Raw genomic sequence first — 7,077 nt, forward strand, 5'->3', positions numbered from 1 at the left:
ACCACTCTCCTCCAATTTTCTTGTTCATCATAGCCACCATCAATCAATGCGTGTGTCCCTCTAAACTGGGGCCCAGTGAGGGTGCTGCCACCTCATCAGACAAGTCTGATGATGATTGCACTGAGGTGGCCACATAGCAGACCATGTAGCCCTTGGAAAGGTGATTGAGGACATATGTAAAACTATAAACCATTCATCCTTGGCAGCGTGCTCTGATTTTGTTCAAACCACCCTGTAGCACACTTTATATTAGAAGAAGGTTCACTTTTTTTTCACCTGCTCACACTTAATTATCAGCATATATGTTGGGACCTACTTCTTCAGGATTCCAGCTTAGACAGAAGACCAGGTAAAACTACAAGCCTCATAGGGCTGGGTGTCTACTAGATATTTTTGTACTTCCCATTCATAGCTGCCTGTTGTTGGGTTCATTGGGCTACAGACTCTAAGTCATTATAATAAATTCCCTTAATATAGAGACATTCCATAAGTACTGTGACTCTTCAGAATCCTGACTAATACAGGTACTATCCCCCAGTGTATCAAATCCAATGATTTCTGACAAATTAAAGTCACCCACATCTACCAATTTGGCTACCAAAATTATGTCTTCATTACTGTTGAAATGTATTCTGATTTCATATGGGCTGCAGACCAAATTGTAGAGATCTCAAAGAATTTAACTCACCACATGCTCTCTACCTTTGCCATCATAGGCACTCCTCAACAGATAAAGACTGACAAAGGTCCTGCCATTATAGGCTCCTAGTTCAAGGCCTTCTACTCACAATGGGAAATTGTCCACCATACACAGGGATTCCTTGCAATCCTCACGGTCGACATATCACAGAGAAAAACTTGCTAAACTCTCAAGGCTCTACTTGAAAAGCAAAAACCAAGCATCTACTCACCTAATATACAATTGGCAATGGCCCTGTCCACCCTAAATATCTTTAATATCTACAAGAACTCCAAACATTACCCCATTCCCCTCCACTGGCATATGCCAGGAGCAACCCCTTCCCTCTGTCTTGCAGGATCCTCTTCTAAATTCCATCCCAGACGGTGCCATCATTTGTTACTAAAACAACTTGTGCTAGCTCACTGCCTTTCTCTGATGTTAAGAAACCATCAGTCCTTTCGTTAACTCATCTTTTTTAAGTTTTAGAAGCCCCATAATGTTTATCCTGCAGGTCACCCTATATGAACTTGATGAACTTTCCTGACTACTGAAAGAAACTCAAAATGAGAGAGAGAGAGAGAGAGAGAGAGAGAGAGAGAGAGAGAGAGAGAGAGAGAGAGAGAGAGAGAGAGAGCGCTTCATTCCCTTGCTCATCTTGCTTGCTTCCTCAGTTTTCCTAGGTTCCTCGGTGACACCTCTTATCCAGACACATCATCTACCTGGTGACTTTCAGGATAAAGCTAACCATGCCATGGCCTCCACCACAAACAGTCTTGAGTCTCTTTCACAACAGATAACAAATCTAGTGGAAGTTGTACTACAAAACAGAAGGCCCCTGGATTTAAAAACTGCTAAGCAAGGTGGTGGTGGTGAAGTGTGGGAAGAATACTTTTTATGGCAATGAGTCTAGACTGTGGAACAAAACATACTGTGATAGTTTGTATATGCTTAGCTGAGGGCACTAATAGAAGGTGTGTCCCTGTTGGAGTAGGTGTGGCCTTGTTGGAGTAGGTGTGTCATTGTGGGTGTGGGAAATAAATCCCTCATCCTAGCTACCTGGAAGCCAGAATCTGTTACCAGTCTTCAGATGAAGATGTAAAACTCAGCAACTCCTGCAACAGGCCCGCCTGGATGCTGCCATGCTCTTGCCTTGATAATGGACTGAACCTCTAAACCTGTAAGCCAGCACCAATTAAATGTTGTCATTTATAAGACTTGCCTTGGTCATGGTGTCTGTTCACAGCACAACAGACACCTTAACTAAGTGACTAACCCTAACTAAGACACATACAAATACTCAAAAACCTTCAGTAAGACCTTTGAGCATGGTACATTCCACAAACCCCTACCCTTCCTTGGCTTCATACTAGCTATTGGGACTCTTCTTGCCCTAGCCCCCAAATTATTCAATTCTTATAGCGACAGATAATCAATATTACCAAGATTGCCACTAATTACATCCAGACCCTACTACTAGTGGAGACCAGTGGATTATGATGATACCTCCACAGATAGATAGATAGATAGATAGACAGACAGACAGACAGACAGACAGACAGACAGACAGACAGACAGACACATAGAGACAGAGAGTGGGGAGATCTTCATGGCTGTCCTGGAGCTGAGCATGCCTAAAACCCCATATTTTCTCATCACGAGAACTGCAGGGGCTTGGCTGCTCTGCCACCTTGCTCTGGCACCAAGAGAACCTAGCAGATAGGTTTTTCTAGCCATAGACATGCCCTGTGCATGTAACAACTAGTGGGTTCATTGATCTCCAGAGTTGCCATGGATGATTGCTCTTTATCTGACAACTGCGCTAGAAACAGCCTGGGCTGGGCTTCCTCTCTATATGAACTTATAAGGTTCCTTCCCCTTGTTGATGCTGCTCCTAAGTATGCAGATGTAGCACTCTCTATGTTCTTGCCCAAGCCAATAACTACCAACTGTCCAGCTGGCCATTCTCCCACCTTCTTGTCCTCTAACACTGTCTCTCTCATGTTCTTTCCCATCATACACAGTACCAATCAAGATCCTCTTCCAGCCTTGCCCCATTGGCTTCCACCCTAGGATGAAACTAGTGCACAATAGTCCAATCATACTGAGACAAAGTGGAGACTTAAGCTCAACACCTCCTTCTTCCATATAACAATCTATATGCATATTGTTTTTGTACACTGTAAAGTTTACCCTTGTATTATTCAAATGATGGTTTCTCTGCCCTTTTATCTTATTTCAATCTGGACATGCATTATAATGTTTATACCAAATATCTCCTGTCTCTCTCAAGTAAACAGTCCTTACTATTTATTCTCTGCCTTGACAATAAATACTGATCACCCAGTGGTTGGACAGAATAGAGAATAGGGCAGGACATCCACCAACCAGAGAGGAGAGAGGAGAGAGAGAGAGTTTTACATAAGTGAGAAGGATGGAGTATTTGGAGCCACAGGAAGGTATGGAGAGAAATCATGGAAACACATCTGAAATCCAAAGTGACAGATCAATAATATCAATAATAATATACAAGTATCATAGGATTAGACTGGGAGATAGCCAGATTAGCATAGAAAGTAAAGATACATCATCTACTTGCTCAGCTATTGAGGTGCAGTTTTAAATAAATAAATCTTGGTTTCTCTGTGTGGTTATTGGGGACTAACAAGACATAAAAAATACAGCTACAGGATTAATTAACTGCTAAATTTATATTAAAGGAATTTCATTTATATGGTGACCCGTGTTGGGCACCATTTTGTTGAGGTTAATACCTGGTTCTTCCTCTCAACCCCATGTTCCTAGTAATAAGACTCAGATTCAAACTATATTTACAAATACCTTGGCCATATAGCTATGTTCTTCTCTAAATAGATATAACTTTAAATATATCATTTATTTTCGCCTACATTTCGCCATGTAGCTGGTTACCCATGATTGGGTACTATGTGTCCATCTCATCACCTCCATCACATCTTCCTGGCAAATCTCCCCACCTCCTTCTCTCCCAGAATTCTTTCTCTTCCCATTGTCCCACTTTCTATTTCCTGCCTAAGCCATAGGTCATAGGCTTTTTAATTGACAAGTGATGGATGTATTTATATAATACACAAGATGTTCTCTTTACAATTAGCTTTAGCTCCCTCCTCACACCAACCTTCTCCTTTTCCACCCAGTCCTCAACACCACAGCCTCACTTTGCCCATCCATCAAATTCCACTCCTCCCCATTCTGCTCCTTCATATGCTTCAGTTCCTATAGTGCTACCTAATTCTTCCCTCCTTTACCCTGTCTTCCCTCCCACTAGATCTTCCTACATCTCCCTACCCACCTGCAAAGGTGTCCCATATAGCTTTCTCAACTCCTACTTCAACACTCATTCTAAGATAGCTCCCCTATTGTGGCTTCTTGACAATTACTACCTGTATATCCATTTCTCTACTACATATATAGGAAGAAGTTTCTGATCCTTCCCCTTTCTGAACCTGCTTTCATCTTCATTATCCCCGTCCATCTTACCTGCCTTCCCCTTTGGATCCTGGACTCAATATACCTCTATTTAGAGTTGATAAACTAGAGGTGCTTTCTGTGCTGCGAATTCAGAGAGCAGTTTTTTCATGGGAGAGCCTTGCCCCTCCTTCCATGGGTAAAGGGACCCTTCAACTGCTCCTGGGCCTTTTCTTTGCCCTACACCATCTGGGTAACCAGGTTGTACTGGAAAGGGACAGGAGTTTGGAGAAAAGGAAGCTATAAGTCTTAGAACCTCAAGAATTTTCTTCTCCCCATATCCACCCTTTTCCTACTTGGGCATCACCCAGGAGCTAAGAAGATAAGTAGCTGTTGTCATAAAACCCCCTCTTCCCTGACCCAAAGAGTAGGTTATCAGCAGATTCTCTGTACCCACTTCACTACTAAAGAAAGGGAACCAATTCTTACAAAAGCAACTGAAGCACTTCCTGTAATAGCATCAATGATTGGTGACCAGAGAGTAGAGGCAATTGACCATGCTCTGCCAAGACAGAGATCCCAGTGGAACTGCAACACAGAGGCAGGTAGGAGGTTACTCAGTGACTACCATAAGGCTTTGTTAGAAGGGGTGAAACGGTCATCCTGAAAGCCCACCAACTATCTAATATAGCAGAACAGTGCTCAGATGAGTCTCCTTCAGCTTTCCTGGATTGCCTAGCAGTTATACAGCCCTATAGACATAGATGATTTGGCAAATCTCAAGGTTATTAACTTGGCGTTTGTTATTCAGTCAGCCCCTGAAAATGTGGAAAGATAGAAAAGATAGATGTGTTTGGAGGAACAAACAGGTCACAACTATTGAAACTAGCACAGGTGGTATTTGTCAGCAGAGAAGATCTTTTGGCAAAGAGGATATAGAAGGCTACAATGGCTATACTAGAAAGACCCAGCCACTTCCAATTCTGCCCATATACCCCATAATAAAAAGAAGAAACCTTTACCTAAAGACCAATGTGTCTACTGTAAAGAAATGGGTCATTGGAATAATGAGGGTCTACAATAGAAACAGGTATCCTTCCAATACAAACCAATACTGGCTATTGAGAATTAGCATGGCCAAAGCTCATTCATATTAGGCCCCCAGGAGCTTATGGTAGTCATTGCCAGAAGAGGCAAATGTATAATTTTTTGGTGGACACAGGGCCTACTCATTTAGCATTATGGGAGTTCCTAGTGCCCCTTACCTACCAAATTATGGAAATACAGAAAACAAGTAGTATTAAAAAATATAAATGGACCACTCTGACCAGAGAGTTAACCTAGGACAAGGAAGTGTGACTCATTATTATTAATGAATGTCCTTACTGTTTACTAGTATGGGACCTTTAGAACAAGCTCCAAGCAACAATATTCTCAGGAGACACTCCTGGCTTACAATCAGGAGTTTCTGCTAAACTTTAACCTTCACAATAAGTGAGAAATATCTGCTCCTCCAAAATACAACCTATCCCCTAAGGGGAATGAAAAAAAGTTGTTGATCCAGGAAATTCTTACAACTTAGGCAGTGCAGTCCTATTGGCTTGGTTGTATCACTAACATCTAGAGCTATGCCATTCTAATTAAGAAATACCTTGTCAAATTAGAAACCAAGGAAGGGATTAAGGCTCACATCATGTGCCTCCTTAAAGCAGGCATACTTACCTCTTGCATGTCAGCGTGGAATACACCTTCTTGCCTTCCAAAGGACTTGAACTCACAACTATAGACCAATGCAAACCTTGAGAGAAGTGAATATATAAACTTTAGAGTGTATGATACTGTTTTAAACTTAAAAGATGAATTTTTCTCCATCCCTCCAACAAAATTAAGTCAACCAATCTTCACATTTGAATAGATCCAGCCTGAACTGGAGATATCAGAACAACTAACCTGGGCCAGAGTGCCTCAAGAGTTCAAAAATTTTCAATGAAAGACTTAACCAGTATTTAAGTATGTTTTACAATAAGTACCCTAAAGTAAACTTGCTTCAATATATGGATAATTATTGTTGCTCCAGGTTATCTACCTGGGATATGAACTGAGATGTAAAACGACTGCTGTCCAGGCCTACATGGTGGTTATAATGCAAATCCTAGCTCCAAACACCAAGAAACAATGTAGGTGGTTTCTGGGTACTGATGGATATTGCGATGTCTGGACATCTGGGTTTTCTAAAATTTCCAACTCCTTGTTCTCTCTTATGACTGGGACAATATCCCTTTGGAATGGACTGAGGAATATTAGCAGGCCTTAATAATTTAAAAGAAAACTTGTATACATCTATGCTTTAACTATTCCTGTTATTTCCACACCCTTTTATTTTTATATCCGTGAAACACACGCCATTGCCAAAAGAGTCCTGATTCAGACCCTGGGTTTGTGGACAAGTCTGATAAGTTAAATCTCAAAGATACTCAATCAAGCAGCTTCTGGGTGGCCTTTTGTTTAAGAGCCATCATAGCCTGCACAATTCTTATAAAAATAAGCTGACTAGCTCACATTGGGACAGACTTTAACTGTAATAGTTCCAGACAGGGTGGAAACCCTGATGAGAGACACTGCCTACTGGAGGATATGACAATACCCATTCAACTCACTACCAAGCAGTTCTTTTCTTCTTTTAGATAAGAACGGATTGACCTTTCATAAATCCTTGACTATCACTCCTGCCACCCTGTTGTGAGAAGATGATCCTGATAAGCCCATTTATAGCTACCTAGAGATGCTGGTCATCATCCAAAGTACATAACCTCACCTGACAGATGTTCTTCTCACCACCATAGATGCAGATCTCTACACAAATGACAGTAGCTTCATTCAAGAAGGAACCAAGCATGTCAGGTTGGTCCTGAACCAAAAGAATGTCATTTGCACACAAGCCTTGCCTGGGG

Source organism: Mastomys coucha, unplaced genomic scaffold (genome assembly GCF_008632895.1).
Source record: "Mastomys coucha isolate ucsf_1 unplaced genomic scaffold, UCSF_Mcou_1 pScaffold9, whole genome shotgun sequence".
Lineage (NCBI taxonomy): Eukaryota > Metazoa > Chordata > Mammalia > Rodentia > Muridae > Mastomys > Mastomys coucha.